Source organism: Aulostomus chinensis, chromosome 5, assembly GCF_037954235.1.
Source record: "Aulostomus chinensis isolate RoL2024-O1b breed Wild chromosome 5, RoL_Achi_v1.0, whole genome shotgun sequence".
Lineage (NCBI taxonomy): Eukaryota > Metazoa > Chordata > Actinopteri > Syngnathiformes > Aulostomidae > Aulostomus > Aulostomus chinensis.
The window spans coordinates 6,601,488-6,619,000 of record NC_141324.1 but is presented as its reverse complement, the minus strand read 5'-3'; the positions used below and the strand labels follow the sequence as shown (position 1 = coordinate 6,619,000).

At 41.0% G+C, this 17,513-nt stretch overlaps 1 protein-coding gene across 8 annotated transcripts in view; it reads left to right on the top strand.

Moving 5' to 3' along the window:
- ctnnd2b (catenin (cadherin-associated protein), delta 2b) overlaps positions 1–17,513 on the top strand; it is a 212,241-nt gene that overhangs the window by 161,910 nt on the left and 32,818 nt on the right. The gene's annotated exons all lie outside the window — the stretch shown is intronic.

Genomic DNA, 17,513 nt, shown 5'->3' with positions numbered 1-17,513 from the left:
CATCTCCACACACACACACACACACACACACACACCCTCACACACACACACACACACACACACACACATGCAAACACACATACACACACACACACACATGCAAACACACACACACACACACACACACATGCAAACACACACACACTATTCTTTTGGCTTAGTTTTTGCAAAGAATGACAAATCTAGGAACATACACCATTCCTCTGCCTCAGCAGCAGTAGTATCTGTCATTATAGCTCTCATCTCTCGTTATGAACCCTTATTATTTGTTGCTATTTTACTGTTATTGTCGCTGTTTTTATTGTCTGTTGTGCATCCTGTCCTGCTGTCTTTCTCTCTGCTTGTCTTACTCCTTCCATCTTGTTCACATCCCCTGTCCATCTGTCATTCTCTCCCCCCAATTCTTTCTCTTTTTGTCTCTCTTCCTCTCTTTTCTTTTCTGTGTCCCTTCTCCTTATCCACCTTTGTCTCTTGCCTGTTTTCATGCTCTCTTTTCCCAAATCATTCAAAGCAGATGGCTGGTCCAATTGAGGCTGGATCTGCAAGATTCTTGTCTTTAAAAGGAACATTTTCATCCCCCTGCTGCAAGATGTGCTTGCTCATGGAGAATTATTGGGTGCAAATCATTTGAAGTAGAGTGGTGCTAGACCTGTGGCTCTTTTGCTTGTCGCTATACAAATAAAATTGACTGGCTGGCAGTACACTGTAAGTTTTGGGTTTTGAGACTTTCAGTCTAGTCAAACAAAAAATAAAGCAATATTGACTGAGTCAGGTCGTTGTACTTAACAAAAAAGGAGTAATATTAATGGCTGCCTGCAGCAGTGACCTGAACAAATTTAGCATTGGGTATACATTTCTTCATAGATTTGTAAACTGCATGAATCATGGTACATCTTGAATATGCACAATTTTCAGGTGTTATAGAGAGGTGTAGAGGTGGCTTTGCCTTCCTTTACCCCTTTCTCCCACAGTATTCTTCTTACTTTGCTTCTTTCTTCCTCTTTCATTGTCTTTTTGGTGGTTCTGTAGGACTATGCTGTTGAAAGTAACAAATCACAGCAGGGGTGTAGCAGCCCCTGTTCCTGCCTGCAAAGTATCAGAACACAGTTTGACAACAAGCAAGTGCTGAAGACTGGCAAGGGCATAGAGTGTCAAGTGCAAATTCAGTTGGTCAAGTGCACACTCATCACAGCACTTGGGCACATGGTTCAGAAATGCGCCCTTATGAATTGGTTTCTTTCTCACGGATACTAGTCTGTTATCTCATGGATCAGAAATGTACCCTTGTGAATCCAAAATGCACCCTTTCAATTTTTTTTTTCTGGACAGTGACCTGTTCACTTATCCCACATGCACATGCTTGGTTTTAATGCACACCAATTTTGTGTTTGGTAAATGTTTTACATGTATGTGTTTTGTGTGTGTGTGTGTGTGTGTGTGTGTGTGTGTGTGTGTGTGTGTAGCATCATTCCAACAAGTTGTCTGTTAGTTCCATGAGTAGTCTGAGTGGGTTTGTTCTACCTTGAATTACAATGAGTGTCCCAATGTGCAGTGGTAGTTCCATACTAGCTCTCTCATTTGTTTGTGACATGTCACAAGCATTAGTATCCAATGATGGGATATCATCTCTCATTTAACGGGTTGTTTGCCTGATGAGGGGCTCTGTTGTTATTCTCTCAGTAGCAACATCATGGCATTAGTTCAACTGTGGCTTATGCAGTGCTGAAGAGACTTCACTGTCTGTTATCTTACACACTTCGATCTTTGAAAGGCTCTCTATGAATCAAAGAAATTGTTGCTATCCATCCATCCATCGTCGTCTTCCGCTTATTCCTTACTAGTAAGGGTTGTGGGGGGGCTGGAGCCTATCCCAGCATCTACGGGTGAGAGGCGGGTTCACCCTGGACAGGTCGCTAGTCCATCGCAGGGCCAACATACAGAGACAAACAACCATTCACACTCACATTCATACCTACGGTCAATTTAGAGTATCAATCAGCCTAGTCCCCTCTTGATGTCTTTGGACGATGGAGGAAGCTGGAGTACCAGGAGAGAATCCACGCAGGAACAGGGAGAACATGGAGACTCCACACAGAAAGATCCTGCGCCCGAGCCGGGACTCGAACCCGGAACTTTCTTGCTGTGAGGCCACAGTGCTAACCACTGCACCACCGTGCAGCGAATTGTTGCTATAATCGCTATAAAGTATTTTTTCTGACTAATTTAAACGTGATCACCTGCCATGTCAGTTGAATGAATTGATTGATATGTGGCTTCTATGCATCTAGTACGACACACTGGTCTTAACAGTAATCTTAGCGGTTGATTGATGTGGACATCTCTGTAAGACGTCCTTCCAACATACCATATTGAGACAAAAGTGTACTAGCCCCCTTTTCCTTCATCACATTTCTCAGAATGTCAGGTGTGACACCCTCATGACACTTAATTCTGAAAGAGGAGCAGAACAATCCCCTCTTGACCTTTCTAACGATAATTCACCACTTACATCAACCAAGAACTTTGGTATACATCTTGATAACGGGGAAGCATGTCTATCAGCCATCTTCTCCTGTTCAACCTGACCTAGGAACTCATAATTCCAGTCAGGAGGGTTAGAAAAAGGGGGTTCTCACCCCTCTGCTGCCTCTAACCCCGCTGAAGGCCATAAACATTTGTCGGGAAAACCCATCCATCCATCCATTTTCTTCCGCTTGTTCCTATTAAGGGGGGGCTGGAGCCTAGCACAGTGGCTACGGCCAAGAGGCAGGGTACACCCTGGACAGGTCGCCAGTCCATCGCAGGCCAACATAGAGACAAACAACCATTTGCACTCACAGTCATTATAAATAATCAATTTAAAGTATCCAATTAGCGTCGGGAAAACCCTGGACCACTAAATTAAAGAAGCATTGCCTGATTACAATAAGACTATTATTATCTCTCTCTGGGTGTATGTGTGATTAAACATTCCAATGTTCTAACTGTTCAAGTCAGTAAGGATGTGTGTGTGGCTGAAGGGTTCTGTGTCCCCGTTAAATGAAGTTCTGTGTATTGAGTAATGTCACCTTGTAACTGAAGGCTCTGTTCTGTACAGAATCCCTCACTTAACAACACACACACACACACACACACACACACACACACACACACACACACACATATATATGTATATTCTTGCATATAAACATGATGCTTAGAGTGTTTCACTATGCGTAGTTGGCAAACTTTCCTCGCCTCTTCATGTCATTGTCAAGACTCTGATCAATCATATTTCTCTAAGTGATCTATCTGTATGTTTTATAATTGCTCTTCATTCAAGCAGTTCAATACATTGATATCTGAGAAGCACTGAGGATGGCAAAGTGTGCTGATTGGCCAGTAACCCCACACAGGTCAAAGGTCACTCCTCCAAGGCGGACCAGTTTATTATAATAGTCGCAACACCACCTGTTGCATTTGGTCATTCGAAGGTTCGGGAGTTTGGCGGTTCTCTTCCGCGCTTCTTGTTTTTGCGCGAGCTCCTAGAGTGGCTGGTCCATCACTCCCCTTTTTTTCTATTCTATGTAATTTTGTTTCTTTGTTCTTTAACTCTGGACAGAACTTCTTGTCTTTCCTTGCAACAACTTTTCCTTTCCCAAAGTTTTTTGGTTCATGGAGTTGAACGAGCCTCTTGTTTCTTAGTTCGTGAAGGCATCGTTTGTGTAACACCTACAGTACATTATTGATTTTTTCTATTTTTGCAACTCGTCATCAATCGCGGCTCACGGTTGCTATACTATTGACCTCCCATGAACCTTCAATGTCCATCCTGACCAGTGGAGAGAAGCCACCGTGCACCTGAGAAGAGCAGCTTTGTCGAGGCAGCCAGCAACCTGAGACCAGACGGTAGCGAATCAACGCGCTTCCCTTCTCCATCCAGTGAATCTCAGTGGGAGCCATTGTCATCGAGGTGGAGGCTTTGGAGGCCGTCTTCCCAACAGTTTGTTAGAGAGGTATCATACATCGATGGGAGCAATCCAGCTGAAAACGTAAGCCAGTTCCGTTGGTTTTCGCGCTGTCGCATTAACAAAGATCAGTGCTGCATCTATTCAGGCCTCGACTCCTCCCTCACTGCCAACTCCACTAGACTCCTTAGCGTCTGCTCACCCTCCATTCAGTAGTTTCTTTTGTTTGTAGGTCACTAATCATTCATCCTGAGCACCTTTTTACCTGCTACCTTTGCCGTCCACTTGAATCTCAGATAAATCTTATAATTCATGTCTGATACTCCAGATGTGCCTTAATTGCTTTGCTGGAATCATTACTCTGTCTTACATATTTTCTTATTTGTATTAAATCCTCTTAAATCTACAAGAAGTGTTCCATACTCGTTTATATATTTGTTTGCAAGCCACTGACCAGCAAAGAACTTATTGATAAGCTATAACCTCAGACTGATCGTTACCGACACTAAATTACAACGAGTGGTGCCCCGAGTAACAACTGTGTTTAACATTCTAAAGATATGCTGTCATCATCAGCTCATCAAGTCACTACACTGTGTTTATTGTGTCTATTATGTTTATGTTTTATGAGAAGCATGGAAGGTGCTCTGGTATTTGTAAGAAGCATGGAAGGTGCTCTGGAATGGCTTGATCAACATAGGTGTGTGTATTCCCATTTTGGCTGATTGGGCATATCTGGCAGTGTGGCTGGCCAGGCATAGTGCTTGGACAAGTTGGTTGAGTAAGGACAAGGGATGGGTTGGGTTCCAAATGTTTGTTATGAAGATGAGCTGTCCAACCACAGAAGTGATGCATGCTGTGGAAATAAGAGTTTTATGAAGTGCTGTGATATAATGAGAAGACCACTACCAGAGCCCCCTGAAAATGTACATTGATAACTGCAGGCTGAGGAACTAAAAGGGTTACAGGAGAGCACATGGTGTGCCCACGCTGTGTGGAGTAATATTTCAATTTCAATCAGATGAACAGATATGCTGCATTGCATTTTGGTTCTATTGATGTCCAAAAATGTGGAAACATTGACTGCTATCTCCTTTCAGGCCTGCTTTGCTTCTGATGGCTTTGGTGGATGCCAGCTGCTCCCTTATATAAACATAACGCATGCTTGTACGCCTTCACCTGGCATATGAGGAGGTCTGTTTCTTAAGAGGAGAAGCTCTTACTTCTCTGAGTTGACATGCGTATGCCACTGAAAGAGAAACACACCGAGTCCTGGGCTTTAAAGGGAATGTCACGAGGTGACTGACTCTATGTGCCTTCCACTGTAGTTTGCACTATAATTATGCAACCTCCAAAATGAGGCTGACCACGCCCTTTGAGACAAACTGTTTGTGAAAACGGGCTATACAAATAAAATTGCCTTGCCTTGCCTTGCCTTGCCACGCCCTGAACGCATGGCACACGCATAGTGCCATCTGCCTTGTGCCACCATACATTGATTAAATAGGGCCCTGAGACTTTGGGAAACACAATGGATCAATTTAGGATTATAGGATTTACAGGATTTTGTGGATTTTTCTGACAGGATTGCAGTTGTGGCTCTCATCCAGTTTTGTTTTGTCTCCATTTGTTGAATATGGGCTCCTTCCTGACTATTTACGTAAAAAAAAAAAATTCTGGCCACTGATGAAAGTGATAGTTCCTGCAATTAAGGGATTCTTTAAATCATCCAATTTGTAATACCATGAAATCAAACACAATTGCTTGAGACAGTAAAGACGTATCATGCATCATATCAGCCCCATTTCCACTGTTTAGGGTACACATTGAGTACAGTACATTGCCAGTGCACATCTTCCTGAAGTCTTCAAACAATCGTGTAAACACTCACAAAACCATCCATACCATCCACCTCACAAGATGTGAACAGTTAATTGTCTGCCAAAAATGTATTCATATAAACATATACATATGAATATGTGTGTCTGTGTGTGTGTATATATATATATATATAGAGAGAGAGAGAGAGAGAGAGAGAGAGAGAGAGAGAGAGAGACAGACAGACAGAGAGAGAGAGAGCGAGAAAGGCGGCATGGTGGTGCAGTGGTTGGCGCTGTTGCCTCATAGCAAGAAGGTAGGGTTCTGGGTTCGAGCGCTGGCTTGAGCATGGGTCTTTCTGTGGTGAGTTTGCATGTTCTACTCCAGCTTCCTCACACAGTCCAAAGACATCAAGAGGGCACTAGGTTAATCTGATAGTCTAAATTGATTGTAGGTGTGGCTGGGAGAGTGAATGGTTGTCTGTCTATATCTGTTGGCCCTGTGATGGACTGGTGACTAGTCCAGGGTTTGACCCACCTCTTGCCTGAAGGCAGCCATGATAGGGTCCAGTGCCCCCCCCCCACACACACACACACACACCTTTAACAAGCTAATAGGCAGAAAATGGATGGATAGTGAGAGCAAGACAGAGAGAGAGAGATTTATATATTTACATGTGTCTAGTGAGTATAGAAAAGGATTTATATTTGGCAGAGGGCGAAATAAAAAGTTTTGTATGCTGCCAGAGTCTTAAAGAAGATTACCATATAAATTAGAGCAGCAATTCAAGGCAGAGTACAGAAATCCCCCCTGTCACAAATTAATCAGCTGAACAACCGATTGGACGTGGACAGACTGTGCACTTCTCTCTCTTTCAAAGACACAGAAGAAATAACTGTCTGTTTTTCTGCCTCTCACACCCTCTCATTCAGACTCCCTCTTATCCCTCTAACTTTGGGTTTTGTGACTAGTCTCCCCTTCTTGTTCCATCTCTCTCCTGTCCTGTTTGTCTTTCTCCATTTCCACTCTTTCTCTGTATCATCCCTGCTTCTTGTGAGCAGTTTAATTAGGATCACAGTGAGTAGACAACTTCCTGTCTTGTGTCACATTCAAAATTCACATCCAGACACATGCGTACGCACAAACACACACACAGACACAAATACACACAAATGCACACACCTCTCGTGATGACCGCACAACATGACAAACAAGGCTGTTACCCACTGCTCTTCTGTGTCTTTTCTTCTCTCTTCTTTTTTTCTCACTGTCAGTGTAACCCTCTGGCTCTCTTCCCAATTCAGAATTTATGATGATTATTTTCAGGGAATAAAGTTGGTTTCGAAAAACAGAATTCCAGCTGTCCATTGGGAACCCCTTGTTATTTTGTGTAATGTAAAGATTAAAGTGAATAAAACTGATGTGAAGGTTGAAGTAAGGAACACATTTGAGGGCTCATATTTTTGGCATTTTTAATGAGCAGTTACCAGTATCAGGATCGGTAAATAGCGGGACACATAAATAATCTGGGTCATTGTTTTATCCTTTGTTCTTTGTTAAATAATTGCTGCTGTTTTTTGTTTTTTTTTTAATTCCGAAGTTACCAATTTTCCAGTTTCCATCAGAATATAAAGTGTACTAAACCTGCCAGAAATACTTTGCTAAAGAGTGGCAAAGGAGTGACACCTAAAACGTTCACCAAAAAAGTTCACCTTGTTGAACATCATGTTCCCTTGTCTCAAACTCAGTATCCAAGCACTTGTCCCACACAATCTGCTCTGCACTCTGCCATCCACCAAAAATAGAAAGCCAATGTATCTGCTGTGGAGGGCTCTGGATTACCAGAGCTGAGACGGAGTAGGAACACAACGCAGCTGCAGCTGTCCGAAGTACACACATTGACTAGAATTGCAATGTATCTGCTGTGCTGCCTTTCCAGATCACAGACGCAATGCACATACATGCCTTTGAATGGGTTGGAGTGCAGCTTAAGTTGCATTTTTCTGTTTTACCCATCTCATGTCCAACATTAGTTCTTGCTATCCTGTCATACGACAGTTGTGTGGATCCAGAAGCTCAACAATGTACTCTTCATAACAGCTGCAACTACAAAAAAAAATTGTGTCAATTGTAAATGCAGTTCATTGTTGTTATGTTGCATTGATTAAAAGACATTGGGAAAAAAGGGAACATTTCAAGAATGCTTACCCTGCTGACATGGCAGAATCTGTCTTTCTATTTCAAGTGGGATGTGTCAGCTAGATCAGGTTCATACACATGTAAGTGACAACAAAGGCTGACATCAGGATATTTTGTGACTACAAAATGCCACTGTTGAGTGGGAAGACCACTACGGAACGACACTAAATTTGATACAAATATCATCTAAATGTATATGTAATAGTGACAGTCCAAAAGCAAAGCTGTAATTGTGAAGATACTATTAGTGGCTGTCCTCAGCATCCATAGTAATTCAATATATGTTATTGATATTATGGATCCCCCCTCCTCTCATATTAACGCCCCCTGTGTGGACCCTATGTCTATTTGTGAGTCCAATTTTACAAAATTACAGAGTCCTTTTTAGCTCTGTCTTTGTGTTTTTCACTGAAATGTAGAAACAAACATGAAAAGGGGTTAAATGCAGTACAAGGGGAAAGGTCCGTAGCAGTGTAATAGGTTTTTCTCCACAGAACAGTCAAAGTAAAGAATCTTTGTCGGGAATACGCTGCATGATTTTAGCTGATGCCCCTCTTACAACATGGCCAATTCCACAACCAATTTTTATTCACTCATACAAAAATGTAATGGCTTTGTTTTTGAGATTTTATTTTATTTTTCATAGAAAATCACCCACAAACAAGTGGCATGAAATACATCATAAATACAAAATAAATAGGGGACTTCACAAAATATAAGTTATAAAAGAAACCTGATGCTGCTGCATTTTGAGGTTGTAGTGAAGTGGTAAGGAAAGGAGCGCTTGATTCTGCTGAAGGTGAGAGGGTATCTGCAGGTGTTCCAAGGAGTTTTTAATGACCATTCGGTGTTTAAGTCCAACAATAAAAACCAGAACCGGCAGATTTCTGGAACCATATGGGACACAGTGATTTATGTGAACATCACCGGCATTTTGAGACACGGCGCACTTTTACGTGTAATGATGACGTTGCCAGCGCGATGATGTAAGAGAGAAAAAAACACAGGTACGCAGCCCTAACAGCGGGAGCTCTGACCCGGGTCTTCTGGAAGCTTGAATGCGCCCTAATGCCGAGCAAATGCAGGTCCAAAAACTCACGTTAACACGCAGGTATATGAGGGTCTCACAGCTGTGTAAATTTTGGCAGTTTCTTTTTTTTTATATTTAGTCTTAGTTGGCAAACAAAAATGCATATTGGTCACATTTCAGTCATTTTTAGTTTTCATAGTTTAAGACAGTTTAAGTCCAAAAGTCTCTTTTAGGTCAAAGTGATCGTCTCTCTTAAATCACAAGGCTGAAAGGAACCTGAATGCTGGAACTGATTTGACATGTATGTGTGTGTGTGTGTGTGTGTGTGTGTGTGTGTGTGTGTGTGTGTGTGTGTGTATGTATATCCTTCCATCTTCAATTTTCTATTTTCTATTTGTTAATGGTCACGGGGGGGGGGGGGGGGGGGCTGGATGGAGCCTTTCCCAGCTGCCTTCGGGTGAAAGTCAACCTGGATGGCTCGCCAGTCCAATGCAGGGCCAACACATATAGACAGACAATCATTTGCTCTCACAGCTACACCCACATTCAATTTAGAGTATCAATCAGCCTCATCCCCTCTTGCATGTCTTTGGACTGTGGGAAGAAACCCAAGTACCCAGAGAGAACCCACGCAGGCACAGGGAGAACATGCGAACTCCACACAGAAAGACCCCACGCTCCGGGGCATGTACCAGGAATCTTCTTGTTGTCAGGCGACAGTGCTAACCACTGCACCACCGTGCCGCCCATCTACATAGAGAGATACTGACAACCATAAGTGGTACAGCTTATACATCAACAGGAAACTAGAGTTACAAAATGTTACAAAACTGTTAAGAATGTGCACAATGAGGTAATGTGGAATATTTTTCCAATTCAGACAGAACAATATTCAGTGTATTTGCATTCATTGTTACAAGTGAGCCAATAGTTCCAGCTCCATGAGGGCATTTAACTGGACTCTGCTCTTGTGTCTGTATATATCAACAATGACGGAATCGATTCAGGGACAGGAGCATGTCTGCACTTGGAACAGCAAGTGGTGGTAGACCCCTTACAACCGGTTGCAATCTGTCATCCCTCCACTTCTCCTTTTATGTCTGGCTACCAAGCAGGTGAGCCAGCAGCATCCCAATCAAACAGTGGACTTTATTTCAAAGACTATTAAAAAAAAGACATTTTCATTTGACTGGATAAATTGTATCACCTCATCCAAAGGTCCAATCCATAAATCAGCTTTGTTTGACTGTGCAGAATTTTTTTTTACAGCCATGCTGTTTTTTTTTTCTTCACTTTTCGGACAGATTCATATATGCTGAATGAGGGCAAAGAAAGTTATGCACGTGATAGTGATATATTAGTGCATGTAAATGTCAATGCTGGGCCATCAAGGAGCATCAATGCAGCATGTCATATATGTTTACTCTAGACATCCCTTGTTGTTTCCTTTTGTGGTTGAACATGTAGAAATGTCAGTAGTCCCTTTTACACAGCGCTTTCAAGACAGCTAAATCAACAGCTCGTGAAAGGGCCTCCTCAAAAGGGCAGACCATTTCAATCAAAACATGGTTGATATGGAATTTGCACATTGCCTGTCTGATGCAGAGCACTGGGTCACTAAATTATTCATGCACTGTGTCATCATTTCACCAATGTTGTTTTGCTCCATGTAAAAATACAAAGCATTGAGGTATCATAACTTCATGTTTTTGGTGCGATGTGATGTTTATGAATGTTGTCTTGAACTTTTAAAATTATTATAACCTCCACTTTGTGTCATTTCCCCTCAGTCTTTTTTGAACAACAGGTACTGAATGCAGTGTGCTACGACTACCTGCTAAACTTAAGTTCCTTAATTGATGTACAGTGTAACTCCTCTGAACCATGCACTAATCCAGCTTTCAAGTGCAGGGGAAAACCTGTTGAGAAGCACAAAAACAGGGGGCCAGTAGGAAAAGAGTGGACAACAGGTGAGAAGATGATTAAATGGAAGTTTGGATTTGACAAGTGAGAAAAAGGGGGAAAAAGGAGGGATGTGAGAAAAAGAGGAAACAATGAAAGGATGAAGTGGAAATGAGATGTAAAGGCTTGTGGAGGAAGTAAAAAGAAAGCTTTTGAGGATAAATTTGTTTGCCCCTCAGGAACCTTGGGAAACACAATCCTCTCCTCCACTCTTGACTGCATTTGGATATTTTTTGCATTTCTTAATTTCAGAGTGTATTTCTTGTCTCTCCTTTGTATTTGCTATGTCCTTAGGGGGAGATGTACATACACATATCATCACAATTTCAATATAAGTGAAGCTTTTGGCTGTTTGGCTGTTAATTATAACATCTCAAATACATGTCATATGAAAACATAAAATGCGAGCTGGCAGCCTGCTCAGCATAACAGTTATGATTTTGAGAACTCGCTGAACTGTATTCTATGTTTAGTTCTTGGCAGTTCTTGACAGCATATAAACAAATTTGTTATCAGGACCCATAAGTCAGGGCACCTGAACAGCAGGTGGTGGACACCGTGTCCTCACTGGGGCACAGGCCCTCTTACCTCTGTGACATCCTACTGTGCTTAAAACCAGTGCTTAATTTGTAAATCATAAGCTAAGTACATATGACGGCTCAGGGGTGAGACAGGGGCACAGGTCCGGGATCGTATACAGAAAACAACATACAAATGCCCACCTGCCATGATGTGGGACTTACAAGCCTCTATTTCAAATAATATCCATGGTATAAATGTTATGATGACAATTCACAGTTATTTAGCCTCCTCCTCAGGAGCGCGTCACCACAGGTGGGACTTAGAGTCTACAGTCAGCAATTTGTTTCTCAACAGGTCCAACTTGTAAAACAAACAAACAAAGAAGAACTCACAATAAATCACACAAATCTTACATTATTATTATTATTACGGTATTTAAAGAATGGCACGGCGGCCTATTATTAGACGGTATGCTCACCATTTAGTTGTCAAAGACACCTCACATCACGTTAGACCCGGCTTGGCTAGCTGGAGGTGAACCTGGCTAGTTGGAGGTGAACCTGGCCAGCGGTGGCGGCACTGGCCTCCTGTTGCAGCCGATTTTGATCGTCAACATGACCGCTGCAGCTGCCCTTGTCGCCACTTGTGGAGGTTTTTCTGACTCGTTTTAAGCGTCATGCGACTCTTCCATCTTTTTGAAAAAACAGCAAATTTAACTGTCTTTTTGACATGTTGGCGTTGAAATAGTAACTGTTTATTTCCTCTCTGCTTGCTCCTCAGAGGCGGCAAATTTCGAAAGGTTATTTGTTTGTGTCAGTGGCGTGGTTTGTTGGCATCAGTGCATCAACAGATCTCCAACTCTTTCAAATGACGTTGAATCTTAATAAACAACATGAAATTCGAAGGATTTGGTCTGTAAATTTATCTATGCACATTATTATTGTATTTTAAACATTTTTAATATTTTCTTTTAATACAAGAGGCACCGGATCTGCCCAAATAATTACCGAGGTACCGGATCTGCCCAAATAAGTACCGGAACACAGGGAGGCCAAAATTCAGAGGTGCCGGATCTTGTTCCGGCAGGATCTGGCTCAAATTAACCCCTGCTGAAAACCATCAGTGTTGTATCTTGAAAGCCTCAATCCAGTCAGAATAAAAGTAGCTTCTGAAGATGGTCACTAGCCTGTGGAACAATGAAATCATAGGTCCACTGTTAGGACTAGATTCATATCAAATATACTGTTGACATTATGGAAGTGAAAAAAGTCGTTTTGTAGGATTTGTGTGATACTATAAACAATTTACCCATGGCTTTTCAGCCATAACTGTTGGTAGTTATAAAACAATGACAAGGGAGTCCACTTCTGCCAAGACCTCTGCTTACTTGAATGTAAATAAATGTATCATGACCAATGACCAAATGTAGACATGAAGCAAAACTGTGGTGAAATGAAGACACAGTGAGAGCTAGAAATGGCAAGTAACAATCTTTTTCCGGGGCATTTTTAACCTCCCACTGCCACTCATGATGATGCCAGCGATGAGTCAGTTAACCCCCTTCATCACACATTCGCCTGTGTGTGTGTGTGTGTGTGTGTGTGTGTGTGTGTGTGTGTGTGTGTGTGTGTGTGTGTGCACCCACATGCTTGTGGTGTGATAGTGTATACCCTGTTCATGTGTGTTAGTGTGAATGAATGGGAGTCATTTACTGTTTACTTAGTGAGTGTGAGTTTCAGATCAACAATAAAACCCACTGCCTTTCACCTCAGGGAGATGATGTCTTACTCTGCGCAGAAAGAAGTGATGCTGTCAAACAGCTGAATTTACTGTTACTGTTTTTCAGCTGCAGTATGACATCATCTTATATTCATTACATTTTACCATGTGAAATAGATGAATGTGAGTTGATATTACTGATATTTTATTTTGCTAGCCCAGGCCTTATTGAAAACAACAACAAAAAATGCAGAGGTAAAAAACAGTTCTTATATATTCTACTCATGTAAAAATTTCTACTGGTATGGTCCGTATTGCATGTGTCTGTCAGAAGATGGTGATGTAGGCAATGTTGCGTAATAGGTAGGGTAGAAAAAGAAAACCTGGAATTATAGCAGGTCAGCCTTTTATTTTGGTGTCTAAAACATTCACACCAATTGGTTGGTGACAATATTCACTGAACAGCACAATTTGTATCATAAAAGACTAAAAACCTGAGAGAACATTAAATATGTCTGACACTGTCATGAGTTAAGACAGTTGATAGACAGATAGACAATTGATGTGTGAATTTAGCCAGTCTTCAACTGACCCAAACAGACTTCAGCTGCAGTTATTGATTCAGTCCGCAACAAGTCACTGATTGTAATTTAATGTACAGTTAAGTATTCCATGCTATCTCTGCTTTGATCACGATCAGCTGTCAGCATAATGTTAATCAATACTGTTGGTTACCAGTAGGAACCAATTACTTTTGGGCTAATTTGAGCAAAGCCTCTTACTATAAAAATGTCTGTCTAACTACCAGGGCAATGGCACAAGAATTAATGAACTTACCTCTAATTCATTGCAGGTTTGATGTAGAGTTTTTAAGCAGCGAGTTCAGTCTCTCTAGACCAGGGGTGGGCAACCATGTGCCATGGAGGGCCATGGGCAAACACAGCTTACACTGCATCATGAGCTGTTGCCTCTCTTGCACTTGAAGTTGAAGAGGTCCCTTTAGGTTCCGCGGTTCCCTTCATTTCCTTTGAGTTCAGCTAAAGCAGAATTAGTCTTCCTTATTCTTGCGATTTTGTTCCCCTATTCATCATTCACTGCTGTTATTATTTTTTATTTCTCAAAAACAGTCATTATTTACAGTAAAATGTAAGAAAGGTGATTACTTGATTACAAGAGTACCATGTGCTGTGAATTTCAGCCATCTAGGTGCTAAGGGGCCCAAGCACGGTCCTGGGGAATCCATTAACCCTAAGGGGCTCCTCAAAGTCTGGCCCTGCTTCCCTGGTTTCATTTGAGCTGAAGCCACCAAAAGTCACACCAATGATTGATGTCAGTAAGAGGACTGATTCTGACATTTTCAGCCATCTAGAAGTTGGAGCTGAAACACAAGACCCCAAAGACTGCAGCAGTTTTTTTTTTATATAATGGAGGTGCACTGTCATTACGACTATATCTCTGGAAACAAATATGGAAGGGACTTGTGCTTGGTATAGGTGGAGCAGAGTCTTGTCATCAATATCTGTTTCAAGCCTCCAAAACTAGGGTGACCAAAAATCCCTTTTAGCCCAGACATGTCCAGTTTTTAGTCTGGGACGTCCGGGGGTGTTTAATACATTCATGAAAATGTCCTGTTTTCATTGTTTTCCATGGGACCAATTAGCCTGTGTTGAAACTGACTGACGCTTTGCACAGAATATGATGGTACTTTGTTACCTGTGACATACAAAGATGCCTTATAATATAAGGCATCTTTGCGTAAACTTCGAGTATCATTTGAGTATCTCGAGGCCGGGCCGAGTGTCCTCTTTTTTGGGAATCAAAATATGGTCACCCTATCGGTAACAGTTCTTGTGTTAAGGTAGCGATCCACAAGTGCTACCTGGGCTCTCATTCAAGTTTATAGGCTCAGGGGTTTGTTTCTTTTTGTATATAATTTTATGGAAATAAGTTAAAACTAAATGTGTGTTCTGGTCATCATGTACAACCATCATTGTGAATTTCAGCCTCACAGCAGGAAATGCTTGTAGGCACCTGCCAGGCCTCAGGCTCTGATCTGGACCAAATACACAACACATTTTTTCACAGATTAGAGGAAGCTACAATAGAATCGACGCCCCAGCTGCTTCCTTTTGGGTGACATGTTATCACAATTTTTAAACATTTTTTCATCATTAATTTCTTTGCATATGTACAGTATATATTTTATCCAATTTTATATATTGTGTGTTCTTCTACATCTGTGTAATGTGTAACAAAGCTGCTGGAAACAATTTCCCTGAAGGCGTTCTTCCAAAGGATAAATGTAGTTCTTACATTCAGTAAAGAGTAACCTCATATACTCCAACTCCTGTGCTCATACCAGACCTACCTTACACACTTCTTAAAATTGTAGGGTTCGGGGGTTGTTTTTATATATAAATATATATATTTCTGTGTGTGTGAGAGAAAGTTCTATCAAATGTTTTGCGTGATGTGAAAACCCCTATTAAGGAAGCACCCATGCAGCAACACAGTTCACAATAATGACTCATGATTTACATCGACAGCTTCAGCATCTGATGACCAAATACATTCAATATAGCAATTTAAGATGGTGCAGAAAAAAAAACATTAAGGCTATATTGCAAGGAATTTTTTTTTATAGTGCACGATAATCAAAGTACAATTTAAATATCAGCTTTTCCATACAGGCATCAGTATCACAGTCCTGTACAGTGTGTTTTAACCATGCATCCACTTGTTGAACCACTGTAGGAAAAAGCTGGGGCCGTAGCAAAAAGCAGTCACAGGGCACTGGAATGTGTATGGATCCACAGACGCTGGGGTCTTAACAATGTCCACGTTTTAAGTTTGGATTTCTGTAATCATACCCTTGGTTAACAGAGACATAAGCGTGGTTTGTTTCACTCAATAATAAATCTGTAAATATAGCGTGAAATGATAGAACTAAAAGGCCACCTCTGAGTGCATGAGTTAGCCTCTGTGACAGTTGTGACGTCAGCAGACCACACCCATTAGTTTTAATATTGTTTATACTGTGTAGGCTGCATAAACAACCAGTTGTTTATACTGTGTAGGCTGCATAAACAACCAGAAATCCAATTAAATTGTTGATTGTCTTATTAATCAAGATATTAAAAAGATAAAGCATTAAAAATAGTTTTTTTTCTTGAAGCGAGCGATAATTTCCGGATTGTCTCACAGAAGAATGGGGTACCGAATTCCATGGAAGCTGATATATGTAATTGCTGGGACACTACAATCCATTTCATATTATTTTTATTGAACAGCTATAGTCAACAATCACACAAACAACAACAAACAAGCATAGCTATTTTATATTTTGATGGTAATTCCTGGGGCAATATGTTTTATATTAGTTTTATTAAATATATATAGTCAACAATCACAAATATATTATCAACTCAGATAACGACGCAATGTAAGGACAAAATACAATAACATAAAAGTCATTTAGGTTTCCATGGTTTTAACCACCATAAATACTGCAGAAAACGTAACATTGTAACGACTTTATTCCGAGAGGAGAAAGATTCATCGTAATAACGAACAAACCAAAGATTATATACAAGAACTGAGCGAATATTATGAAAACAAAATGTCTATTTCTCACTAGAAATGTCATCAGAATGCTTTTTAAAATCAAAACTATCTTGGAATAAGGCACTTTCCTCCGAAAATGACAGGAATGGCCATGTTGTTTTGTTTACTACTGCAGAAAACGTGACACTGTAACGACTCTATTCCAAGTGGTGAAAGATTCATCGTGATAACGAACAAACCAAAGATTATATACAAGAGCTGAACTAATATTGTGAAAAGAAAATGTATATTTCTCGCTAGAAATGTCATCAAAATGTTTTATTTTAAATCAAAACTATATTGGAATAAGGCACTTTCCTCCGAGAATTAAAGGAATGGCCGTCATGTTTTTGTTTTGAGAGGCCTGCATGAAAGAGTCACGTGACCTACCAGCGTTCCAACAGAAAAGAATAGGGGGAAAAAACATAGACATTTTACAATTTTTAGGCCTTTATCGTAGAACTGATACGTTTTGCCCTGTGGACAAACGTAGCCTTTTCACATTTTGACATGAGACTGGGTTGCCTAATCTTAGCGATACTTCACAGATGGAAGAAGGCGGTCCTAGTCACATGCTTTATGTGGGAGCTGAAGGAAAGGTCCTGGTCAAAAATAACTCCAAGGTTCCTTGCAGTTGTACTCGGGGTCAGGGTGGTGCCATCTAGAGTAGAGATACGATTAGAGAGTGTGTCCCTGAGGTGTTTAGGTCTAAA